Below are 26,487 nucleotides of genomic sequence, written 5' to 3'. Positions count from 1 at the left end.
GTTGCTGTGGTTAGTAATGTATAGGTATGTGGAAGGGGAGAGAATCTGCTATGTTAAGATTATCCAGTCAAGGATTTTTAAATGCAGAGGGGATTATAAGTAAAGGGGTGTGTGATGCACAAGAACACACAGAAACACAGGTCTGATATACAATGCCAGAGACCAGAAATCTCCAGTCACTGACTGATGGGCCACTGAGAAACTCCAGGTGCAGCTTTGGAGGAGATTACCTGGACCTTCCAACTGATACAAAGGGTGAAACAAAAGAAACACGAAGATTTGGGGCATTAGAGGGGAAATCTGTGGGACTTTGCAAAACTTATGAAGCAGTGTTTAAAGGAAGGGGATTGGTAAGGGGGCAGTAAGGAAATGCTTTTTTACTGTGAGGTTGGTTGGGCACTGGAACAGGTTGCCCAAGGAAGTTGTGGTCTCTGAAGATACTCAGAAGCTGTCTGGACATGGTCCTGGGCAAACAGGCTTTGCATGCCCTGGCTGAATAAGGGGAAGCTGGACCACGTGACCTCCAGAGGTCCCTCCCAGCCTTAACCATTCTGTAACATACATGAAGGAGTATAAAAGAGGCTGGATGCATGTAAGAAGTGGGGGCAGCAGGCACCTCTAAGTTCCTTTACCATGTAATAGTCTTGTTATGGTGCACAAGATTAAAACATATTAATGGGGTTTTCACGTGACAAACAGCTGCACATCTGTGCATAGTAACCTGCATTCATTGGATGTTAAGTGAGGGTCTTCTGAGTTCATGTGATGGTAAGCAGACAAAATTATTCAGGAAACTGCAATATTCCTGAATTTTGGCAGGGTTTTTGTTGTTCTAGGTGTTTCTGACAGTCAAAGGTTAAAAAAAGGTTATAATGGAAAACAATTTGGTTAGTGATTATAAAAAACATGGTAACACAAGCAATTTTGCTACCCTAGTTAAGGAAGGAACAAGAGCAACCTCAGGAAGGCAGGAGGAATACAGCGAACAACTGAAAAAGATCATAGAAGGGTTAAGGGTATGATGAGTGGCGTCATACTACTCTGAGCACACTAATAAGCCTTAATGTCCCTGCTCAGCCTCACTTTGGGCTTCCATCCACACCCATCAGCCCAGGAGCTTTATTTAATTTCACCACAAGGCCTCAATCTCTGGGCTATATTTGGAGGCTGAGATCAGAACTGAGGCCAGGACTACGGGTCTCCAGCCCAAACATACCCCTGTTTAGATATGATGCCTCTTGATGCAGATCTCAACCAGTGGGTAGGGCTCCTGGCTTGACCGACCTGATCTTAAGCCTGATCTATGGATTAACTTCCTGCCTTGGCCTAGGACATGCCTCGTCACCATGATCTTGTCTCGCAACCTATCCTCTTGGTTGGACCTGGCCACTAGCTCCAGCTCCTGTTAGCCTCAATGATCCTACTGGCTGTGCTATTGTTCTGATGGAGCCCAGTGACAGCACCAGGTGCAGTGGATGCAAACTGTAATACAGGAGGTTCCCTCCGAGCATAAGGAAAGAGGGCTTTTATCTGTGAGGGTGACCAAACACTGGCACAGATAGCCCAGGGATGTTAAACATCCTTGAAGATTTTTAATCTGGATACAGTCCTGGGCAATTGGTTTCAAGCAGTCCAAGGAAAGGAAAGGACCAGAGTTTTGAACATGAGGCTGCAAAAGTCCATCTATGGAAGGCCTCATCCACTTGGTCTTCCTGAGCAGGTGACCCCCACTGCAGTGTCCTCTGTCCCTGCCCTTCCTTTAATTCTGATCCATGAGCTATCAGTGAGCTCCTCATCCATTCCCAGGAAGAGCTCTACACATGCCAGCTGGTCACTGACACAGAGAGTGATGCCCCCTCCACTTCTTCCCTGAGACCCATTATTCAGTAGGAAAGAATGTAAAATACTGGATATATGCAGAAGGTAGATGTGGCCCATTCTTTTGGGTTTTGGTTTTTAAGCTTTTTTTTTGCCTTTGTCTTTGCACATTGAAAAGAGAGGTATATAGACTTCTAACGCTTGCCAGAGTAAATCTCTGGTGCATGCTTAAACAAGTCAGTGTAATTTGGAAACCTTCGTAAATACCTTTGTGGCTAACAGAGGATTAATGTGGTCACAGATAACTGGTAAAAGCAAATACAGTATTCATTTTTAAAATGAGAGAAAGAAATAAAAGCAACCAGGGAGTAATAACTGGGCCAGACTCACTTTGATAAAAGATACTAGAACAAACAGTTAAATGAGTAACTTGAAATTATTCAAAAGAAATGCTAAAATTTACTTAGGATTGTAAAGAGTAATTCATGTCAAATCAATCTGTATTCCAGTATTATACAGATTAACTTGCTTTGTGAATGAAAGGTACATAGATTTGATATACTGCAACTTAAATAATACACTGAGCTTTTACTTATCCATTCTAATACAACACACCTACTCAAAACTGGGCCAAAGACTTTACTATTCTGCCCAGCAGTGGCTAAGAGGTGTTATATACTGTGTGATCTCTGCAGCTCCTGCAGTGCAGAGCGTGTCTAACTTGGTGAGTAGCAGGGGTACTCAGTGAGCTAATTGCAAAGTTCACATTCCTCCTGCAGAAGGTAATCATGTGATAAGCAGTTGGCTGCATGTGGGACACGTGTGCTGCCCAACTATAAGGCATACTTCCTGATTAAATTGTCAGTGACAGTCAGCAGCTATGCAGAAGGCTTATACATCCACCTACAGCAATCATTACTGCTATAGAGAGTGGCCTGAATGTTACTGGAGGGATCCAGGAGACAGCAGATAATGTTGAATAGGGAAGTACGACAGAACGTGCTGGCAGGGCATGATGGTGTATGGTAGACAATGCTAGGTTATGTAGTTTACTGCAGCATCAAGTAGGAATAGTTCAGTATTGAAAGCTGGATTCTTCAGTGACCTTCCTGCTCCTCTGGTTTGACGGTGCATGCCATAGGCAAACTAGGGAAGTATAATCTATGTATAATTGCAACAAAATAACTGCACACTCTATCTCTCTTTCTCCTAAAGAGTACTTGTCAACACTTTTTATCAAGCGGGCAGGTCATACTAATGGGCAAGGTTCCGTCCTAAACTCAACTCTGTTCAGTGTTTTAGTTAACAGTTACAATGATGGATTAAAGGCTGGTTTTCAGTATTTTATAGGTATCATTATGCAAGGAGAAGAGATTTCAAGAACAGTGACAGACATGACAGATGCTAAATGCATTGCTGACTAATTGGAAAGAATTCAGAATTAGTTAAGTAAATAAAATTAAAAAGAATGCTGTATATATCTAGGAGAATTCAAATGTAAAAAACACAAGGAGGGAAGACTGGCTGGGCAGAAATCTGTGCTTATACGAATTAAAATCCTGTGAGCTAATATGAGAACATTTCATTATGGAATGCATATTAGCAAAAGACAGTTATTAGATGCAATAATAATCAATGTTCTTTCAGAGAAAAGGATTCCCAAAATCTCTTGATACAAACTTGATAGCAAAAAGTGGTTCCTGATATTTTCAAGTTCATTGATTTGTACGCGTGGAACAGAATTCTGACTGTATGAACTGGGTACCATGTGTTTCTCCAAGATAAATACATTGACATTTTAATCCTTTTTTCTGGAATTACATTTGATGGGAAAGAAATATCCAATATGATGTTCATTATTACCAGTGAGTTGTTCCTGCATGTAAACACTGACAGTTATCTATTCACGCAAAAAACCTTCATTTGATAGTATTACCAACACTTCTTTCACAGTCACTTGTATAAGCCAATCTTTGATGACATTTAGAGACTACCCAGAACAGACATTTGTCCATTTGTAAGTGTAACTCACAGCAGAAGTATAACAGAAGTAAATCTGTTTATTTGATGGATGTTTGTAGACTCAGATACTCTTGATCCGTATAGTGTAAGTTGCTTTGTTTGCAAGCTATCAATAGGAAGAAGGGTAAAGTCTGTCAGAGTTTGGAAGGAGTATAGATTAGCCAGTAAAATTCAATTTTGACCACATCCATTTTAAGATCTTCAGTGAATTCATATTTAGTCAAACAGCACTGAAGATCTGGGATCGGTATCTCACACATCCTTCTGTTTCTCCTGATACATTTATGGTTGTCAGTGTTTTCACTCTGCTCAGTTTCATTATGTGTCCCAAGCTTACAGTCAGTGATCTCTTTAACTTTGGGATTAATCAAAATTATTTTTCTTCACATTGTAACATACTAGAAGACAATAAAGCCATCATCTCTTTCTCAGGTAAGAAATAGTGATTTCTTAACTCTGTAGGCCAAGTGTTTGATCATCTGCACGAATACTCCTTCGTTTGGGCCAGTTACAAAGTAGAAGCACTACTGTTAAATACTATCACTAGAACTGTCTTCTCTCTTTGATTTAAAGGATGACCTAACAGCAGTGATTCATACTCATCACAGAGTTTAAGATATGAAGGGATTAGAGGCCAGGTAACCTAGCACTAAACATTAGGCCTTCCAAATGCCAAGGGCATATGCACTGAAAAGCCCTCCGTTAGGCAGATGCAAACTGAAGACCATTTTGTTGAGACTTGTATATTTTGGCATTGCTGGGTGAAACTCTCTGGCTTTGGTAGTTTCACAGGATTTTGCTTTGGTTTGGTTTTGCTTACAAGGAAAATGATGGGAAGAAAACCAGAAAGAAAAGTTCTAATAAATGCAAAAGTACCATTAAATTGCATTGCAAGACTGCTGATCCTCAAGAATGGCACACTGCCTAGCTGGGCTCTAATGAAGGAATCTAATTCAGAAGTTATAATCCAGACTTTTAAGAATGTAAAAATATACCTAAAGAGACCTAATATATTTGCTTTGTCCACTGCTCTGTAAAATGAGAATTGTTTCCTACAGTTTATGGCCTTACATTGAAGTCATATCTTCCACTAGTAAATGCTTCAAAGCCACTTCAACAGTGGGTGAAAAATAGTTGTCACTTTATAAAACCAAAATGGAAGGAAGGAGGCTGGACATCAGCAACTCTTTCTTCCCCTAGTAGAAGTATACAGCGTAATTTCCTGATAGCAGAACTGTGTTTAGAAAAAATATCAAATTCAACACTTCAGAAATCTCATTTCCTACATGAGAAATTAATTCATGTCATGCTGATATTTTGCTTTACCAAGACTGAGTTAACTGAATAGGTGTACAGAATATCACATCGAAGGCAGACAAGGAAAAGAGGAAAAGGAATCATTGTTTCAGTATAAGCCCTCTAATTTTCCAGAAGTTTTTTGTCACATTCACAGTGTATTTTTAATGCTCATGTTAAGTTAGGACCCACTACCCAGCCAGTGGAAATGTGACAAATGTGCTTTTCTCCAGGGTTACGTCAAGCTAGCTGAATGCTGCTATACTTCAGTCAGACATGACATTACATCAGTCTGTTTGGTGTAACATTATGTGGGAAAAAGCAAGCTTCATTTGAGACAACACAGAATGTGTGCCTTTGGCAAATTTCTTAAAGGTCACATAAAAGCATTTTGATGTAATTATAGATCTGGATACTGGGAAGAATTAGTTCTTTCCATAAGCACTCCGAAGGGTCTATATATTTATCACAATTTGTGTATATGTATGTGTGTGTGTATGCATGTATATCTCTATAGCACGAGAAGAAAATTGAAAGTATAATTTGGCTAGTTTGGTAAATAAGCGAATAAATAAATGACTAAATCTGTAGTCTGAAAACATATTTGCTATAGGAATCCAATAACTAATTGCAAAAGAGTTTGAGAAGCAGCAATGATGTGATCTCTAAATAAGCCCAGGCACGACTGGGGAAAAAGTATCTGTTGCTTTACATCCTGGCTTCCCACATCCTTCTTTCACAGCCTGTTTAGCTGGGCTGGTGAATTCAGTCAGGAATTCTCTGGGTTGAACTTGGTTTTGGTATCTTCAGGCGCTACATAAGCCAGTCTGTCATATTTCTTAATGCGTGCCCAAGTTTGGGTTTGATTTGGGAGTTTCGTGTTAAGTTACTGTTTAATTTTAACTTTACTCTTGGCTTGCCAGGCTCTCGAGGTACTTTCTAAATGAACAAATGACCTATGGTTTTTCTGGCTGTGAGGTTTCTTTATATCTGGAGTCATTCATGGACTTCAATCTTTCTTACCCCATGCTATGTTTGATAAAGAATGCTGGGACATTCATTCTTATGTACTGCTAGGAAGGCAACATGTAGTTCTTGACCATCAAGCATTTGGCTTCATCTGTGGGATGTACATCATCACTATTTTCTTGAAAGAATCGCTAAATACACTCTATTTGGTGACAGAATTTTGGCCTAGCAAATCTGTAAATACGCAGTAGTGCCCATTTGAAGCCAGGGAACCTAGTGTGTTTTCAGGTGGTGATAAGCAGGGACAATTGCATGCTAATTGCCAGGAAGAGTATATATTCTTGTAGTATTTCTTTTGTGAAAGTCAATGCAAGCAAACCTCTCCAGAAATGGAGGGGAGGGGAAGGAACTGAGGAAATGGAAGGGAAAAGGGAGGTAATTTCTTCTAGATTTGATGTCACTGTGGTTGTTACCTGTACGTAGTAGAAAGTAGCTTTGCTCAGCAGAACATTTCCTGAAAGGTGGAATTAATATCTACATCTCACAGGTGGAAAGCCATGGAAGAGAAATTAAATGCTTCAATGAAGATGACAGAGCATATTTGTAGCAAAGGTAGAAGTTAAAGCCGGGTTTATGGTGTCCTTGTCTAGCTGCATCCCAGTGAGTTTCTTCTTCATTTTTATGATTCTCATCTCCACAAAACACTATCCTAGCCTTATGGAAGGCACTAGAAAAACTGAGAGGAAAAGAAAGAGACATGACTGCAAGAGTAGAAGGAATGTTCTTTGTGGTGTGTTTTGGGAAAAGAATCCAAGAAGGACAAATATAAACAGTCATTTAAAAAACAGGCCGCCTGCTTTTCTTGCTTTGTTCTGATTCCTCCCACTCATTAGTAAAATGAAAATATTATACGAAAAAAATCTAGGAAAGTGATTTCAAGGCAAAAAAGAACTAGTTGGCCACTTTTGTAAATAGACTATTTCTTTCAGCTTTTCTGCTTTGTGCTTAATGCTTCTCCCCCATCAAACAGGTTTGTTTTCATCATGCAGTCTGCTTTAAGTATATTAGAATTAATATTCTAAGGCAGATTGTTTAAGGACTTCACTGTGTTTAAAGTTTTCCTACAGTTTAGTTGGCGTCGGTCTAGATAATTCCTATCTAAACCAGGCTTAATATTCGGACACATGATAGAAGGCAACTGTTAACAGCAGCCTGATAGAGTACCGCTTGCCGGCAGAGTGTCTGTAGGATCTGAGGGCTGTGACTGCTGCTCCCTGAAGCAAACAGCTGCTTGCTGAAGAAGTGAATGACCTCAGCTGTCTGGCCCTCCTGCCAGACTCTACTGCTGTCCTCGCAAAGCTGGCAGGAACTGATGTTTGCTTCCTCTGCACTCTTCCCCAGGTCAGACACTACTCTTCAGCACCCAATTTCCATGGCAGTTTGTGTGAATACGGGACAATATGAAAGGGTGCAGCTAAAGTGTGTCTCAGATTCCCCTCTGCTGCTCTTTTACCTTAGATGTGACCCATAGCAGAGGTTCAGGCAGCCAGCCAGTGGAGCTGGTACTTTCAAGTGATACAGTCAGGCAGAGTATAGCCCACCTAGGAGGACCCTTTGGCCCAGGTCAGTTATGAACTTAAAGATGCAAAGATTTGTTAAGATACTTTTTTTCCCTTCATAAACTGAAATAGGGTTGCTAATTTAAAAATTGAAACAAAATGAAGGTGAGAAGGTGTAAAGAAATCCAAAATCTTACATTCTATAAGATGCTAGGATTACTTTAAAAAAAATAAGGCTAGTAAATTGGACACTTTAAACTACTTAGTTTATCCTAGGGCTCAAGCTCATTATAATTTATTCAGTTAATTCAAATTACAAAAGCATTCAACTGGTAAAATTTGTTACCATTTTTTCTGCTGTTTATCAAAATGAAATATCAAACTCTAAAATGAGATTCATGTCAAGCATGTTCTTCATATTTATAAAATTAATGGTAAGGAGAAAAAACCAAAGCCTCCCAATAGAAAGCAGGAGTAAAAGAATATACTTTAAGTAATAATCTTTGCTTATTTGCTAGATTCAGTTGTGAATAGAGGTGGTCATTTATTTCCCTTTGATTCAAAGAAGTGGTTTCAAAATAAGGTCCACATATCTTAGGTAATCTCCAGATTATTTCTACCAGGCTTCAATGAGAATTGTGAAAATAAATCACTAGTAGACTTAAATTTATATTTTGGGCATCTGTACTCATGGGGAATTTGAAATCATGGGACTAGTTAACTAAGGACTGAAACTAAGTCTCTGGGACTAGTGCTGGAAAACTAAAGCATCGCTCCAGGAGAGCTGGTGCAGAGTTATGAAGATGTGTTTGGAGGTGCACATAAGACCTGAGGGGAAATTAATAGCTGAAATTTGATGACTTTTCATGTTGGAATTGTGATAGTGTTACAGAATTTGAAGAAAGCACTGCAATTTGTACGGGGCAAAGAAGACTCATGCTGATTTACATCTGACTTGCATTACATTACCACTCTAATTCCACTGCATTTACTTCTGGTTTCCATGACTGTAGGTGAGGCAGGAATTTAGCTCACTCAATGAAATGGTTTCTAGCTATACAATTCCAGTAAGGTTTTGTTTGTATTGTATGTCTTTGTTTGGCTGGTGGCTTTAAATTATTTTGGAAAAAGAATTGTCCAACATGTTAATAGATATTACCTGTGGAGACTCCACAGCTGCTCAAGGAAATCCTTCCAGTGCTTCCAGAGGAGGCTATGAGGGTGATCGGGGTTGGAGCACCTTTTGTATAAAGACAGGCTGAGAAAATCAGGGCTGTTCAGTCTGGAGAAGAAAAGCTGTGTGGAGACCTCAGAGCAGCTTCCAGTGTCTGAAGGGGGCTACAAGGATGCTGGAGAGGGACTCTTCATCAGGGACTGTAGCAATAGGACAAGGGGTGATGGGTTCAAACTGAAACGGGGGAAGTTCAGGTTAGATCTAAGGAAGAAGTTTTTTACTGTGAGGGTGCTGAGGTGCTGGCACAGGGTGCCCAGAGAATTGGTAAATGTTTCACCCGTGGCAGTGTTCAAGGCCAGGCTGAACAGAGCCCTGGGTGACATGGTCTTGTGTGAGGCATCCCTGCCCATGGCAGGGGGTTGAAACTGAATGATCTTAGGGTCCTTTCCAACCCAAACCATGTATTTTCTACCAGACACTTCACCCTTATATATCTCTTAAATGTACTTTGGAATAAATTAAGCCATTATATCTTTGCTTATACACCAGATACAAAAAACAGATTATTGCTTCATTTTTGAGGCATCGTGTTATCATTTCCACTGTAAATTTCCGATTCCTTCTGTTAACTAGCCACAATTTTATCCATCTTTCCTTGTAACTAGTTTCCTTAAATGAACGATTTTTGTGGCTTTCCTCTGAGCTCTCTCCTTCTTCCTTAAAAATACAGTGTTAAAACTTGAATGCTGGATTTCTTACTGATGCCACATCACTTCTGCACAAATTTTGCATCTGTCTTCTAATAGGTATGCAACTATGTATGGGTTTTGTCAGCAGTGTATGTTTTACTCCTGTTTAGCTTCCGATCATACACAGTAACACATCATCCTTTCCTGCAGAAATGCTTCCTACTCTCTTGTTTTCTGTTCTGTATTTGTGCTGATACTGCCATAATGCAATATTCTGTTGTTTCATCCTTTTCTGCAGCTGTCGCACCAAGCTGGCAGGAACACTTTAAATTGTCTAAAAGTAAGCATTTTTTCCTTAAAATGTAAAAAACTGTATTATTGCAGTTCAACTTTGTCTCAGTAATTGACTACAACTGCATTTGATAGATTTCTTGCTATAAGGAACAGACTCTTCGTTATCTACAACCAATACAAACAACTCCTGTGGAATAGAGCAGCATTAAGCAAATAACCTAAATCAGATCCAAGGATTTGTTTAAAAACATGTTTTCCATTTTGATAAGGGTAGAAGAGAAAATAAATAAAGCTCAGTCTTTCCCTCCATGATTTGAAGAAAGAAGTGCTTCTAAATGTGATTAAGATAATTCTCCAGATTACCTGTTCTTGGATAACTTACTGGCTAGGAGATACTCTCCCACTAATAAGAGACATTTCAGGCTCTCCTGAATGACAGCTCTTGGGGTTGCTTTCCTACTTTCTTGGAAAGAGCTGTCAATTAGAGCTTGCCGTGAAAAGAACACGAAGGTCTTCACCTTCCTTTCAGCAGCTTCCACAAAGTCTTCCAATGAAGGCCTTTTTCCTCCATTCTCCTTTCCATTGCATAAATTCTAAGGCAGCTTATTTTTTTCTTCTGCTTCTCTATGGCTTTGGAACTAGACAGGAGAAAATCAGACTCAGCTGATCCTTCCCCAAGGTGGAGGGAAGAAAGGGAAAAGCTAGTACAGCTCCTAGGGGAGCAGAAGTAACTGCTTATGGATGGAAGGCAGAAGAGTGCATAAACATGTGATGTTGAAGTTGAACTCGAGTGAGTACTGGGTTGATTTGAGAGTTGGAGGATGAAGTGACTTCCTGAGTGGAGGAATGGATAGCCAGAATGGCTGGGTACACACAGCCTTTCAGTTAAGTAACTATTGAACTCTTAGAGCTTCAGAAAGAGATTTTTATATCTTTCAGATTTGAAAGACTTTAAATTACAATTTTGGAAAGCTTTTAAGTATCTGTGAGAAATAGGCTAGTCTACTGATGTCATGGAAACTTCAGCAGACGTGTAATTAGAAGGTCAATGAAAAATTGCTTCATCTTTTCAATTGTAATTCTAGTTTGTTCTAAAGAATTACTTGCAATTTGGGAACAATGCTAATGAGCTTCCCTACGTAAGTGTTTATTTCAGGGGAAAAAGTTTAATTGAAAAGCTGTAATATAGTTTTTTCATGCATTTAGTTGTTTGGTTTTTGTTTTTTTCTTTGTGAATGTTAGAAGTTTTTCTAGGTTTCTTTTCTCTATGAATATGAGCATTGACATCACTGTGTGATGTGAATATTAATCTGGAACACTTCAAATTTATATTGTTTCAGTTTAACAATCAAATAAATACACAAAATAGGCAAAGTTCACAAATTTTCTGTGCACTTCAGGGGTTTTTATTCCAAACAAAATGTTCATAGTGTCTCAGATGTTCACAATTATTGTGTGTATCATGGCTTGGTCAAGAGCACCTCTCCTATGAGGAAAGACTGAAAGAGCTGGGGTTGTTCAGCTTGGAGAAGCCTCCAGGAAGACCTTATTGCAGCCTCTCAGTTCTTAAAAGGGGCCTATAAGAAAGATGGGAGACTTTTTAGCCCTGTTGCAACAGGACAAGGGGTGATGGTTTGAAACTAAAAGAGGGAGATTCAGACTGGGTGCGAGGAAGGAATTCTTTACAATTAGGGTGTTAAAACACTGGCACAGGTTGCCCAGAGATGTGGGGGATGAACCATCCCTGGAGACATTCCAGGCCAAGCTGAATGTGGTTTTGAGCAACCTGATCTGGTTGAAGATGTCCCTGCTCACTGCACAGAGTGAGACTGGATGAGCTTTGGAGGTCCCTTCCAACCCAACCGTTCTATGATTCTATAAACATCTTCTTTCTCAGCAGAAATCAAGATACAAGTTTCTCTTTACTGTATTAATCCTGCACACTTACAGTCACATACAGAGACTAGTAATAAAAACTGAGTAATAGGATGCAGTTATGCAGACATTATGAGTTACGCTTACTACAAATTCCTTTGGGTGTTGGACTAGATGACCTTTGAAGGTCCCTTTCAACACAAACTATTCTATGATGTAGGAATCCTTCTAGGAGCAGAAAGGTGCAGACATCAGTATTTTTCATACAAAAGTGTCTGTATTTCACCTGAATTTAACTCATAACCCACAAGTTCTTATACCATATTCCTAATCTTTCATTGACTATGCCTGTTCAGGTTGCAGAACCTTGTGGCAGGCTACATACAAACTGATGCAACACAAGTCATGAGGACTAACCTGTAGAGCTGTCTCCCTTGCAAAGCTAGGTAAAGTGGGGAAAAAAAAATATCTTCCAGTGCTCTAACCTGAAGAAGAAGGGACTTTCCTGGTGCTAGGTGAAGAGTGAAAAACCCAGCAACATTCACCCAGCATTTTGCCTTTGGCAAGAGTAAGGTTAGGAAAATACAGTGCCTTTTTCACCTTGAGTGCAAGACTGGCATAGGTGAACCATTTGAAAATTACCACTGCAAGAATACATCCTCAGCAGATCCTCAGCATTCTAGCTGTAGATTTAATGTTGTGGTGAGATTCTTTAAACTTTGGAATGTTCTACACAAAGGATATATGATTATGATTTATTTTTTTTTCCACTAATTGTACTTTAGGTTTTATTTAATGATGGGACCAAATTAAAACCTGATTTTGTACAGGGTAATTGCAGCAGATGAATGAAATATGTTTACTGAGCATGAGGTAATGGAAATTGCTATGGTGTTTTTGAGAGAAAGGCCTCCTTTGAGAGGAAGAAAAGAATCACAAAGGCTCTCAAAACCAAATTGTTCTGACACAAAACATCCCACATTTATGTGGTAACGCAGCAAAGTCAGAGGTGGCAAATTCAATGTTAAGAGGAGAAGGAGAGTTTCAGAGAATCAATGAGAGCCAGTTTTGAGAGATGTGGATTTGTGTCTGAAAGTTGGTCTCCAGCTTGAAGTCTCTGATACACATGATACAAGGTTTGAACATTGCCATTCCCTCCGTGTGGGCATTGGGAGGGAAACTCTAGTTTTCACATAATCTGATGGAACATGGTATTCTGGGGGTTTCCACATCCTCAGTAAAATGTGTCTGACATTGGTCAGCAGTTCAACATGTTAAGAAGAGCCTGACCGACACAGACAGGAAATATCAGTGCTCACATTAATCCACATTTCATTAATAAGTGAGGCTAAAAATAAGTGTGAAAGTTTTAACACCTGAATTGCGAACTACTCATGTTTTACACCCTGTAGAGAGGCATGAAAGCCAGTGGCATAAGACAAAAAAGGAAAAGTCAGAATTTCCTTAAGATGGAGAAAAAAAAAATCAGCTTTCAGAAATCTTGAGGTACAAATATGTATACTGCCCTGGTATAATGGAACTTCTTAAGATTTCTGATATCTCTTATCCCCAGTGTGGTGAGAAGGGTGCATGTCTTGTAAAGTAGATTGTGATCTTGTTATCACTGTGCAGTGAGAACCAGGCAGATACTTTGAAATTGAAGGGATTACTGGGAAGAGCAGCATGGAGAGAGGGAAGAAGAGAGAACTTACTTACAGCTACTGAAAAGCAGCTCTTAAGCTCTTCTGCTAATGTCAGGATAGTTGAATCTGTTGTGATGAATTTTATTTCCTATAGAAAAGAATGGTCTAAATGCAGGTAACAGCACAAATTAATGAAGGTAGCTTTGCTAAGAGGTAATTCTGAATATAGTAACTGTTAAGGAAGTAATCTCTCTACAGAATTTTCCTGAAATTCTTCATTTCCTCTTCGTAATTCTGTTTACAAAAAAGGCAAGCTCAAGATAGTCAGCATGGCTGTCATTCTGCACTATATTCTTCACTGATGGTGGTGAGACATTGGAACATGTTGCCCGAAGAAGCTGTGCCTCCCCCATCCCTGGCAGTGTTCAAGGCCTTACATTATCGTAAAATACTTCCCTTCTCTATGTGCAGATGCAGGTTTAGAATTGATGATATACTTGTTAACAGGGAAATTAATCACTTGACACGTCTCTTTTTCCATCTGCTAAATGCAGTACCTCATTCGCTATGTAGCTACTCCAGAATTTTTGGACTGTTCAGTCAGTCAATATTTGGGAGCTTCATAAAAGAAGGCTTTCCTGTTTTGTGACGGTTTTGTTTCTTTATATTAACAGTATCCTGTCATAGCTTTTCCTAATCTTGGATTTGAAGAAACAATAATTTTTTGTGAAGGTACGTTTACTTTGCTTTTGTCCTGTTGTAAAATCTTGGGGGGGGGGGGGGGAGGTTATGTCTTTGCTTGGGTAATTACTTCTTCCAGCCTTTTATTATAGGCTATCATAGTATTTATTGAAAAAGATGTATTTGGAAAGAGTACACGTTCCCCCCTTCCCTATCCATTTAAAAGGAGAAAAAAAAACAACAACCAGTAAACAATTCCAAATATCCTAAATAAGATGTAACCCATAATTCTTTCTTTTTGGCAAATCATAAATGAGCCATTCAAGATTAATGAGTACTCTCCTTAAGCTTGGCACAGCCTAAATGAAAATGCTGTGACACGTAAGTGAAATATTTAATTATTGAATTTTGAGAGCTCTTGGAAGCATGAGGCGCATTGCAAAAAGATCTCTGGTTCCCAGACCTGTTACCTACCAGTCTGAGATAGGTACTATTTGAAAAGATAGACATTTAAAGCAGTCTTTGTTCTTCTAAACAAATCCAAACCAACAACTATACGAACAAACAAGTGAATGTTCCAAGATATAATTTGAGGAAGGGGAAGCTTCCTTGCTTTATGAATTTACAATTGTAGATGCTAACAGAAGGGCAATGAAAGCACTGGAAACACAAATGTAAAGCTTTAACATCACTGATGGTCTGTCCATCTGCTTTAACACACCACTCTCCAAGTCCTAGATGGTTCAGGTATGCCAGCCTTTCCCAAGAGAGTCCTCATTGCCTCTCATATAGATTTGAGAAGGAAGTCTAAAAACCCCATACTGGTTTAAGGCAAAGATACAACTCAGTTCTTGTGCATAGCTTTGTCAGCATAAGAAGCTTTGTCTTATATGTAGCTTCATCTACAGCTGCTGTTCACTTCTTTCCCTCTACTCCCCTTCTCAGCACTGTAGTTTTTACATCTTCAGTTTTGCATAAAGGATCGAGATCTGTTTCTGTCGTGACATTCTCCTGGTTCATCACCTGATTCCAGACAGAGACTGAATGTTGTAGGAAAAAAATAAAATGAGAAACCCCAAAAATGTGATGATGGTGATCTGTCTGGGTGCCAAATACAGCCTGTTGGATTTGGGGAAGCTCTGTTACGGTACTCCAGAAGGTAGTGACTGTTGCCCTTGCCTTTTGCTTAATCTAATGTTTCGTACTTAACCGGGAAATGGAAACTCTAAGAAAGAACTGGAGTTCTCAGAAGAGAAACCTAATTGCCAAGCTATTGGCAAGACTTTCTCCTTTTTGGCGCAACTTTAATGAAAGCCACAAGAGAAGCACTGGAATCCATTGCATAGTTGTTAGGGCATTCTGCTGAGAGAAGAAAACCAGAGCTCAGTTCCAAATCCTGAACTAAATATTGCTTTTTATCAAATTTTATAAATTAAAAATATTTTTTTCTCAAGTATAATGTAAAAGCCACCCATTGAATTTACAGGAGAATCCCTCTTAAGTGAACTCATAAGGAAACCTTCTTTCTTCTGCTGGTTGGCATATTTAGTCTTTACTTGGAAGGACCATCATCTTGAAGTATCTCATTCTTCCCCTTCATTTTGGTAAGTAATTATCTCCTAAAATTCCTTACTCAAAGCTGTTGGGGACCTAACCAAATCTTCTTGTAACAGAGAATTTTTTCCTTAGGTAAGAAGCATATTTGCCTTGGTTGCTTTAGAAATAGAGGAAGACAAATATTTATTTTTTCAGCAACATTTTCACTCAGATGCTAAAATGGATTTTCCAGAGACTAGAGGGATTATACCCTTGTCATCCCCCAGATCAGTCTGCAGTTCAGCATGCACTCCATGTTGCAGGGGGGAGGGAGGAGCTGGCTTCTTAGTCTCTCCCCATCAACACATGACTGGATGCAGCAATGCACATTTTCCCTAAAAGTCAATTGAGAACATTAGGAAGCACACTAGGCCAAGTCTGGCATAAGTTAATATTTCCAAGGACAGGCTGAACTCTAAAGCCATATGGGTTATGGTCCCTAAAATCTGAAGGTGGTGACAGAAGAGGTTGTCAGATCACTAACAGAGATGTTTTTAATAGCTCTCAAGAAATAAGCAGAGGCATTAGAGGACTAGAGGAAAATAAATATAAATTCATTGTTTAAGTAAGGGATTAGTAAGGAGACAAGAAACCAGAGACAAATAAATCTGAGTAATAACCATGCTTCTAATGACATCAATAAGCTTCTAATGAAAAATAAATAATGCTAAAATAAACCAAAATAAATATTGTCAGTCCCGTTGTCTACAGCAATAGTTTGAGGGGGCGAAAGAAGGGCTTGTGACATTCTGTTGCAGCTGATTGGATAAATGAACACTGATCTTGGGATCAGGGTCATCTTGCTTAGCCATAAAACAATAAATTTCCTGAGTAACATCCTTTCCTCTCACCCTGTCTTCCAAATGTCATCATATTTCTGGCAGATGACACTGAACTTCCTGTGGTCTCTCCAGCTCAGCGGGAGTCATACACATGGACACACTGGACAGTAAGACCTTATTTTTCAGACCAGCTTTCATAGGCAATACTTCAAAGAATGCATTGCAGAATTCACCTAAATCGAGTCATTGGGAGATTAAGGCATGGTTTCACTGAGTAATTTAACTAAGAAGTAGCTTAATATTATGAAGGAAAGCTAGAAGGAAAAATAGGGCTTCCTGTTAAATCATCCCATAAGGGTAGAGTGACGTCTCCATAACCACAGTGGAAGAGGGAACTCTGATCTACAGAAGATACTGTATATTATACAATCCCTGTATTCTAGAAATTCTTAATTTAAGCTTAATTTAAGATGCTTTACATTGCATTTGCTTTAGTGGAAATTTTTTTTTTGCTCTTTTTATCAATATTTTCGTTATTTCTTTATGAACTTAATAGATGGTCTGGAGAGAGTTACAAACATACAGTACCTAAACCGAAGAATCCTATTTAATGACTTACAGTCCTTTTTTCATAAGGGTATTTTGGGTAGGCTTCATTTGGGCTTATCAGGTTTATTCAGCAAAGTACAAACTGATTTTTAAGTCAGGAAGTTTTTATGTATGTTTACAGTTGAGCATTGCTTGAATCTTTAGATGAATCAATGCTTAGACATGAACTATGACCTCCATGATTATAAAGGTTAGAAAATCACTGTGAAAGGCATATTCCCTTTTCCCTAATCCACCTAGTATACCCTAGTTTAGTAATACATCAGGGTAAAGCAAGTGCTTATTTTCTGCATGTCGTTAAGTGTATGGCTAATTGTATTTGAATCAGAATGATGGAATACTTCATTTAAAATTCATTGTTTTGATGTGCGGTGTTGAATCATAGAATCACGGCCTGGTTTGGGTTGGAAAGGACCTGTAGATTGTTCAGTTTCAACCCCCTTCCACGGGCCAACCCCCTTCCAACCCCCTTCCACATTTCACACTAGACCGTGTTGCGCAAGGCTCTGTCCAGCCTGGCCTTGAACACGGCCAGGGAGGGAGCATTTACCACTTCTTTAGGCAACCTTTTCCATTGCCTCACCACCCTCGCAGTAAAGAATGCCTTCCTTATATCTAACCTGAACTTCCCCTCTTGAAGTTTAAATCTGTCACCCCTTGTCCTGTCACTACCTATGGTTGGTATTTCAAATAATTATTCTTGTCAATGCAATTAACTGGCTGGGAGGGTGCCTGAGATATATGTGACTGTCACTGCCCACTGGTCAGGACTTCTTAGAAGAAATGAGCCTCATATAAAGGATGATAGGGGGTGTTCATTCATTCAAACCTTCTTTAGAGTGTCTCTTAGTTGTTAGCTGACTGTTGGCACAAAAACAGCTCTACTAGGTGTAGCTATTTTCTTGCTCAACCTAATAACTTTATCACCCCTCTTTTGTGGGAGGTACGTAGTAGTAAACTATTAGAACAAGGAGATCTGGTCACTGGTGATGTTTTTCATATTTTCTGTTCCAGTAGCTACATTCCCCTTCTGTTCCAGCAGTCACACAAACTGCACAGCACAAGAATCTTAAGGCAGACATGTCTTGAGACAAGGTTCTATGCAAGGGGCACGCTGGCTGGGTGTTGGCTACCCTTAATTCAGACAAAAGTCTGGCAAGTTATTTTTCATCATTGCATGGCAGCATATAGTTCTGTACAGATCAGGTGAATACTTGCTAGAGGAAAGGTCTGTCCAGCCCAGCATCCTGTCTCCACCACCAGCTATCAGCCTGTTAAAGAGCAAAACCAGTGCACATGCGTACAACAGTACTCTGGATTATTAGCCCAGCATCCAAATATTTTGAGATCATGGATTTCCTAAGCTTGATGTGCTGTCTGTGTTTAGTTAAATGTGACAACTTTCTTTTTCACATTCCCCTCAAGTTTACCATTTTGGCTCATGTAAACCTCTAGGATCCATAGCTTGTTTTGGCAAAAACTTCTACAGATCTGTGTGCTGTGTCAAAAAAACCCTTTTGTCTGTTTGAATTTAGCTCTTCCTGGCTTTATGTGATATTCCTGGAGTGCTGGAGAAGAAGCTCTGATCTCTCTACTGCACAGAACATAATTGCTTTAGGGGAAAACCAGAAATGCTTGTAGAAATATCTAGATAAAAATGGTTTATATCTCATGAAGCTTACTGCCCAAGTCTAATTAAACTAGGTCTTCCTGTACCAAGACAGGCTGAGAAAGTTGGGGCTGTTCAGTCTGGAGAGGAGAAGCTGTGTGGAGACCTCAGAGCGGCTTCCAGTGTTTGAAGGGGGCTACAAGGATGCTGGAGAGGGACTCTTCATCAAGGACTGTAGTGATAGGAGAAGGGGTGATGGGTACAAACTGAAACAGGGGGAGTTCAGTTTGGATATAAGGAAGAAATTCTTCCCTGTGAGGGTGGTGGGGCACTGGCACAGGGTGCCCAAAGTGGAAATGCCCCATCCCTGTCAGTGTAAGGCCGGCCTGGACAGAGCCTTGAGTGACATGGTCTAGTGTGAGGCATCTCTTGCCCATGACAGAGGGTTGGAACTTGATGAGCTTTTGGTCTATTTCCCTGAAAACATAGATATTTTAAAATCTAAGCCTTGGTTTCAAAAATCAGGCACAATTTAAGAACTTTTAAGAGCACAGTCATATTTAAGCATGTGCTATAGCTGTTCTTAATCTCAGCTACAGGATTACACTGAAGCAGGGCTTTCCACATCTGTCAAAAAGGTTCATTAAACAAAGCCTTAGTATCCCCACTGAACTCAGAGCTGATGGCTGTTGTACTTGTGAGGTTTTTGGAGCAGGCCCTTAAAATTTAGGAAATTCAGTGCAGAACAACTCAAATAACAGTCATTGATATAAATAAATTAGAGTTTTGGTATATTTTTATTGCAGCAAAAGAATCCACTATCTTTGTGCTTCGTGTTCTGAACCCTTCCATTTTAACTGTGAACTGTTAACAGTTATCTCCAGTTACAGACATTTGTTTTTGGCTCTGGCAGAACTTCAGTCTCCATTTTTCTCCTCCTATACCATAGAATATAGTTTTATGTTCTATGGCATGGTTTACAACTTACCATCTGAGAACTTTGCAAAGCACTAACTTAACATTACAACTCTTAGAAAAAAACCTCAAAAGGCAGTAATAATGCACTCAGTTGTTTGTTTCCCTGTAACATAATGACTGCCCTTTTTCTTATATTCTTTATTCAAGAATAAAGTAGCAGCTTAAGAACCTGCTACCTTATCTGGATATAGGTAACAATAAATAAACAGAAACATTCACCAATCAAAAAAAAAAAGAAACACACTTGTTATTTAATCACAAAGTATTCTCTGGAGATCTCTTACTGGCATATCAAATGTTTCCTCTTTAAAATGGATTAAAATTGCTCCGTGAAACGAGTGCTTAACAAATACTAGTCTTAGATTTTATTTTCTTATTTTTTTTGTATATGGAAAGTTCTGTTTTTTATCATTTTATATGACCTTCCCTGAAATTCTCTTTCCCCCTGTGTTCTTCATGGAACTAGTCCTTGTGTAGACTAGGTCTACATGGTCTCACATTAAGAGACCTGTTCTTCTATTGCCATGACAGACACAAGTAATGAAATTCATCTATTATAGTTTTTATACCTGTTGTCATAGGCCACAGGTTTCCAGAACCTTTGCTGGAATGTGTGCATCCTTGTTCTGTGTGCATCCCTGTTCTATATGCATCACACAGATTTCTTTTCTAAGTGGTAAGTTTCATGAGCAAGAGTCCATTTTTGTAAGTGCCTGGATCCTACATATCTAAAATTTTTTTTTCCATGTCAAATCCCTACTTATTTGCATTCATTTTGGCTGATTCTTTTATTATTCATTATTTATTTCACCTGCATTATTACTATGAAGGTTATGCAAAGAGGTCACTCAAATTGTGTTGCTCTCCAGAGCATGGTTTTGAATTGGCACACCTTGATTCAAATTAAAGAAACCATCCCTCTTCAGAAGCAGTCAGGCACACAATGAAAATGTCAAAATCCATTTTTTATGGATGCATTATTGTGTTTTTTTCTGTACCTGGAATTAAAACAGAAAAGATCGAAGGGTGAAGTCATGTGCTCTTAGTAACAAAGCTCCTAGTGACTCAACAGGACCATTATTTTATAGCTGAGGCATCTCTATTGGTAGTGGTATTCAAGGCTGATGTATTTATCATTTCTATGGCTATCTCTTTATTGTCTGTTTTATGTAGTTTTAATGCTGAAATATTTATTATTGAAATTAAAATTGTGCTAAAACTGGAATGTACACAAGTGTGTGTGTAAGGTTGTAGCTTTCATTTGCCTTTGTTCATCAGTAGTGAAAGGAAAAAATCCCATCAAACTAATCTCATGTGTGAATGAATTCTTGTGTATGTTTTTGGTATCTAGGAAACTGTTGAGAAACAGACTTCTTGCATCAGTGGGCAGAAAAATATATGTTTTATAATACATCTCCATCAGTAAATCAGATATAGCTAACATACATACTTTTGCATGTAAGGATCTGTTCTTGACAATATTCAAAACTGAAACTCTAGAAACAAGCACATATAATACCAGCTTTCTTTTTCCTTCTTTTTCCTCACTAATTCACCACTACTAATCCCCATAGAACATAGTTTTCTTCTCTGTTCTGAATATGATTATGAAGATTAAAAATTGAGCAAATACAGCACTGGACATGCTGGAAGGTAGTTTAAGCATTCTTCTGAGTGCTTCCATTGACCTACTTCTTGCTTCTGGACACAAAGCAAGATTTTCTCCAGGCCTCTATTTTCCTCTATTTTCCTTCCTATTCACATTCTATTTTATATCAGAAAACCTTTAAAGCCCATCCCTTACTGTGTTTGTGTAGTGAAAAAACCAAATGTTCTGATTTTAAAGCTATCCTTAAGCATCACTGTTCTAGAATTGCCTCTCCTATAAAATCAGTGATTACCTATATTTGTGCTGATGCTGATTCCTGAAGCTTTTGTCGAGTAGGATTAAGTTGCACTGTGCTCCAGAATCACTTTGTCGTTTGAATGCATATTCCCACAGATATCATTGCTTCTGCATTTTTGTATAAAGCACATTTTTACCATGCTTTTCAGAACTTTACTTTACGGATTTCTCTGAGACAGCTTCTTAAGATAGTTTTAGCCATTTAAAAAATAAATTTTTAAAATTATATTTCAAGTGAAACTTGCTTCCTTTTGGATTGTTCCTATCCTTATTATGGAGATACTATATTCTCTTTCAGTTGTTTTGAAATCAGCGAATAAAACGTTGATTTTTAATTATTTTTAAACTTAACTACTTTTTTTTTTTTTCAACCACAATTTTATATTGCAGATTTCATTCTAATAAGTGTGCTGTAGCCATCATTCATATCTGTTCTAATTTTAAACTCTTGCTTACTATTAAACAGGTTTGCAGCCTGTAGCCATTTCTCAGCTTTGGCTTTTATTTGCACTATTATGTTATTTGGTAAGGCATGCAGTTCACTGCTCCGGTGCCATCAGAAATCTTTGTTTTTCCTTCTTTGGAAAATATAAGTCATGATAATGCTGTCATACAAAACTCCCTTACAACTCTCTCATCACTTGTCTTTCATCCTTTCTCTCATGTGTACTGATTTTGTTAGGTGAGTATGTGAGGCTTCTGTGAAAGGTCACTACAGCAGCTCAGATGCAGACTCATTTTCTAGCAGATGTACTGAGCTTTTACCAGTTTACAGGAAATGATCTACTATTCCTTTTCTCTTTGTCTCTTGGGAGCTATGGATGTAATCCAAAGTACACTGAAAGTCAATGCCCCCTCTGTGAGGCAATTTCAAGGAATGAACCCGGTGATCTAATAGGTCTTTTCCATCTCTAATTATTATGCTCCTATGAAACTCCAGTTCCATGGTGAGGTCTACCAGGTAATCTCTAAATGGCCTAAATAGCTGTAAGCTATTATTTTTCTTGAAGACAAGAGCTTGGGACATTTCAACTCTCAGCAGTATATTATGACAACACTGGCACGTTATCTTCGCTGTATCTAAGCATCAGTGAAACAAATAGATCAAAAACTGGCACTGATTTATTTACTTAATTAGTCAGTGCTACATTATCGTGACCCGTACTGAGAGGCTTCTGCATACTCTCTTAATCTCAAATGGGGATGGCCCTTTGTCTGTGTGTCAGTTGTGCAACTTTCATCCTCCCAGTAAGATCAGCACTTCATGAGAAAAGTGCTTCAGTGTTTTCTGAAAGGCTAGGAAAGGTATTTCTAATGTTGCCTGTTTGCTCTTGCCAGCATGTAAATCATTTCACAGCACACAAGAGTCTTAATAATCTCCTCCTGGCTCTTCAGAGATCCTTTGTATAAATAATTGGGGACTTTTAACTCTCTTGTCCTCTCTGTAATGAGAAGAACAAACAAGGACAATGCAGTGACAGCTAAAATTTGCAAAGTCTGTTCTGTAAGTGTAGAAGCCAAATAGTTTTCTTCTCTTCAGTCTGGAAAAGAAAGAGGAGATACCCAAAAATCAAATATTCTTTCAGGGCTTGGAGCAACCTGGTGTAGTGTGAGATGTCCCTGCCCATGGCAAGGGATTGGAAGCTTTAAGGTCTTTTCCAACCCAAACCACTCTGTGATCCTAGATTCTATGATTTTATGATACGTTCCACATCCTAGTCCTCGAGTCATCCGCACTGCAGTTGTGTTTAGTGCTGCTTCTCTACTGTTATTTTCTCTGTCGATTCTGTTTCCCCTGTCTCCAACAAATGAAGCAGAATGCTATTCCTATTGCAGTGCTAGTATGTCTTTGATGGTTCCAGCAGAACTACATGTAGCAGAGATGGAACTTGAGTCACTTGCCATCGCTGTTGTAAATTTTCCGTAAGTCAAAGTAACACTTTTTCACCAGTACCCGTTTACTACCAGTGACTATATTGACTACCTGTTCTCACCATAATTAATGAGTCATAGAATCACAGAATGGTTTGGGTTGGAACAGACCATAAAATCATCCAGTTTTAACCCCCTACCATGTGCAGGGATACCTCATACTAGACCATGTTGTCCAAGGCTCTGTGCAGCCTGGCCTTGAACACCGCCAGGGATGGAGCATTCATCACTTTGGACAACCTGTGCCAGCGCCTCAGCACCCTCACAGGGAAGAACTTCTGCCTTAGATCTAACCTAAATCCTGCCTAAATAACAGAATAATTGAAAAATGTATGGAAAATAGTATGTTTTACTGACTTTTCATACCAGATCTTTTGTGAACAGATGAATCTAAGATCATGGAAGTACTGAACCCTTCAGAAGAAGATATATGGAAGAACTAAATGGCTGAGAAAAACTCAAAAGGCTCAGACCCAAGAAGAATAATATTCAAAGGCCTCACTCACTGCAAACTGATTTTAAGTTTACTGACTTTTCTAATGGTAACATTACTTGTTGTTACTTGTTGATGCTAATGGACAGTCAGACTACTGAGTTTTGTAAAACACAGTCTGGGTTGTACAGTTTCTGTACATCCTCGTGTAGGGAGCTGGTTTGCTTTTGGGGAAAATAGTCTTCTGTTGATGCTTGGTCTACATGGCACACCTTTGTTATGCATCAGCTAGCAGAATACCACTGATTGTACTTAGTGATAAGGGCTAGTTTAACAACTCCTTTCTCATTGCCAAGTGAGTTGCTTTACAGAGTTGAAAAGAACAAGTTTCTTTCTTCCAACAATTGTTGGAGAATAAGTATGAAGGACTTGTAGCTGAGGCTGGTTGCTGTTAGGATTGTAAATGGAAGGACTGTAAACTTTACACTGGCCTTGCACTGGCTCAAGGGGGAAATTACCCATTTAACTTCAAATGTGTTTCACAATTTGTATAGGATGAACTTACCAAGTAACTTTCAACAGAACAAAATGTGTTCTGTTTTCCTAGAATGGCACAGACTTCCTGGAATGCTGGAAGAACTGGAAGAACTCTTTATAAATCTGCTACTACTGCTGAAAATCAGCAACTGAAAATCTGTATGAAGCATATGTTTGGTTTTCATACTATCTGTGTAAAAGAAACCATGTTGAATGACTCTAGCATGTCTTAAATGCTCAGTAACAATGGAAGCAGCCAAATGGGATCCCCCTTGACATAAATCACAGTCCCTTCTCAAATATAAAAATATACTTGGAGAAAATTGTCATGCATTCCTTCCAAAGCACGACTTCTAAGGGTAAAACATATTCAGTCCAAGTGTCATTCCAACTGCTTTTTTAGACTGTTTTGTTGCAGTATCCAAGGAAAAGCAAAGATAGATACGGTACTATTTTGCCACCTAATATCCTGCAATTTATTCAATCCAAACATAAACATTTGCTCTGGACTGATGTCCTGGCAACATTTGCTGACTGGCCCAAATAAGACACACTTGCTAATGGTTCAGACTCAGGTTATTTTGCCCATTCATTCCACTTCAGGGTGGCTCTTTTACTCACTACCACCTGCTGTCTCTTACAAGCCAGTAAATCAATACAGTCCCACCACCCCTTCTTTGGGTTTCTTTTTTCTTTCTTTTAACTTGTTGCCCGAAATAGATAGCTAAGCAGTTCACCTTCACAGGCCAGACTCATGCACAAAAAGGGCTTGCAAGACATGGAATTCAGTTCAGCAGAAACTGGCACTTCTAACACAACAAACCAAGTCTTGTTCACATAGATGGGAGGCAGTACTGTGTGGAATCATAAGCACCTACTCTCAGGAAAGCTGCAGGTGCTTAGCTCTTTGCCTTTCAAAAATCCTTAAGTGATTCCATTAGTTTCAGTCAAGTTGCTGTATTTATATCACTAACAAACTGGAGTCAATAAGGCTCCAGTCCAAAGCCCACTTAAGTAATTGTTAGTGTTACCATTGAATTTAATTGGATTTGGTCTAATGCCTAAGAGACGAATCCACAAAAATATGTTCATTTAAAATGTATTTTCCAGCTGTCCATTTTCATTTTATCCTTTGTTCATATGTCAAAAGTTTAGCCCTTGAACTCTCTGTGTTTTTAGAAATGATCTATTATAACTTAATCGGTTGTTTATGGGTGTGTTTATATTAACTTTTATTCTGTCTCAGTGGGCCAAATCATCTTCATGACTTCTTTTGAGTTTTTGACCTGGGGAGACTGAATGAGTGACCACACTTCAGTTCACTAATGGCCATTTTTAAACTGTGCTCAGTAGGGAGGTAAGAATGTGTTATCTTAAACCTTGTAGGTTGGAGCTTACAGTTTTCCTTAACTCCCACACTCAGTCCCAGCTTCTGTGAAGCAGTTTAACTGTCAGGATTGGAAACACCAGCAGCTAGAACATAGAGTCCCTATTAAAATCTGCTTTATTTAATTAAAAAATAAAAATTCCTAGATTTTTTGTCACAATTTAGATGCTAGTAAATTAGTTTGCGACTAGAATGTTTGTCTAGAATACTGTAAGATGCTAGTGGATATTTTTTAGACTGAATCCTAGGAATAAAGATAATAAGATAAATGCCAGCTATAAATGACACCTCAGCATGTACATGAAACCAGATCTGAGTTCTAGCCTAATCTCTTTACCTCTTTCAGTTCCCTTTAGAAGTTTATATGGAGGAGAAATTTTCTGGTTTCTGGCTTACTTATGGCATGTTGGAGAACTGTTAAATCTTTGCTGTATCCCATTTAATTCTGAGGTGATACTTTGCATGATTTTTCCTGTGAAACTGCTGTATAGTTTGCAAGAGCTGTGTTCTATAGCAGGACTGTAATTCTGCTGCAGCAGCAACAGCCATTAATGATCCTGTTGTTGCAAAACTGTGTCAGTGCTGAGCTGGTGAATTTAACTGATAGATTATATCTTAGGGCATCCTTCTGCCATTTTTAAATTCCAGAAATTCTCCTAACAGGCCTATGCAAGATCAAGACTCTTAAAAGTAAGCAC

General features: G+C 38.9%; 2 long non-coding RNA genes across 3 annotated transcripts in view; both read left to right on the top strand.

Annotated features, from left to right (window-relative positions):
* Window positions 1–26,487, top strand: part of LOC133223831 (uncharacterized) — an 86,723-nt gene that overhangs the window by 34,612 nt on the left and 25,624 nt on the right. The gene's annotated exons all lie outside the window — the stretch shown is intronic.
* LOC133223832 (uncharacterized) lies at window positions 487–24,712 on the top strand. The gene is made up of 2 exons (XR_009728692.1): window positions 487–592; window positions 24,473–24,712. It is a non-coding gene; the product is annotated as an uncharacterized LOC133223832 (long non-coding RNA).

This window comes from Neopsephotus bourkii, unplaced genomic scaffold (assembly GCF_033783945.1).
Source record: "Neopsephotus bourkii isolate Nb327-2 ecotype Australia unplaced genomic scaffold, CSIRO-AGI_Nbou_v1 NB_1655, whole genome shotgun sequence".
In the NCBI taxonomy this organism is placed as follows: domain Eukaryota; kingdom Metazoa; phylum Chordata; class Aves; order Psittaciformes; family Psittacidae; genus Neopsephotus; species Neopsephotus bourkii.
This window is presented reverse-complemented; position numbering and strand designations above follow the sequence as displayed.